We start from the raw sequence: 507 nt of genomic DNA on the forward strand, positions 1-507 counted from the left end.
CCTCCTCTGGCCTTGCTCCAACAGTTCCCTGTCCTTCTTACATTGAGGACACCAGAACTGTGTGCAGTATTCCAGGTGGGATCAGTTCACCTTGGTCCATCTTCCCTCTAAAATATTTATTGCTAAAGGAACAAAAAAAAGAACCCAAAACATTAATTTATTTTTTTTTTCTTACAAGACTGCTAAGATCTGGCATAAGCACTGACAGTTGTACCAAGGAGTGGTACGATACCTGAGATAAAGCCTGTGCATGTTTCCCATGCACTTTCACTGGAGAAGCAGCCAGAACCGGTGCTCTGTTTTCCATTGCCAGGTATCCCAGCACGGGACTCGAACTCGCGGTCCCAAAACTCGCCGGGGCGGGACTCGAACCCGGTTCCCCCTTCCCGCCGGGGCAGGACTCGAACCTTGATCCTTCTCCCCCGCCGGGGCGGGACCCGAACCCAGTTTCCCCCTTCCCGCCGGGGCGGGACTCGAACCCGCGGTCCCAAAACTCGCCGGGGCGGG

Source organism: Acanthisitta chloris, unplaced genomic scaffold, assembly GCF_000695815.1.
Source record: "Acanthisitta chloris isolate BGI_N310 unplaced genomic scaffold, ASM69581v1 scaffold11792, whole genome shotgun sequence".
Lineage (NCBI taxonomy): Eukaryota > Metazoa > Chordata > Aves > Passeriformes > Acanthisittidae > Acanthisitta > Acanthisitta chloris.